Genomic DNA, 357 nt, shown 5'->3' on the forward strand with positions numbered 1-357 from the left:
TTTTTTTTTTTTTTTTCCCTCCCCAGTTTCTGTTTTGTTGCTGCAGTTTCATCAGTTATCAGGCCTGTATGTGTAACCTGTGTTGATTTAATGAGGTGTCTCCTTTGCTTGCCTACACTCTTGAATCGAAGGCCTCACACCTTGCTGTGCTTAAGCTACAATAAGTGGGGGAAGACCCACCCGGTGTGTTTCCAGAGGGAGATGCAGTGTGTTGGGAGAAAAGACAGACTGGGAATCCCCACAGCTGCTGGGTGGATGATGTCATCACACCCACACCTCACCTCTCTGGTGGTATTTCCACATGTTGAGAGACCAACTGTACACGCGCACATATGCACACACAAACACATTTAGATT

The sequence above is a fragment of the Diplotaxodon limnothrissa genome, linkage group LG16 (genome assembly GCF_057381915.1).
Source record: "Diplotaxodon limnothrissa isolate DT_005_m linkage group LG16, D_limnothrissa_male_GT1.1, whole genome shotgun sequence".
Lineage (NCBI taxonomy): Eukaryota > Metazoa > Chordata > Actinopteri > Cichliformes > Cichlidae > Diplotaxodon > Diplotaxodon limnothrissa.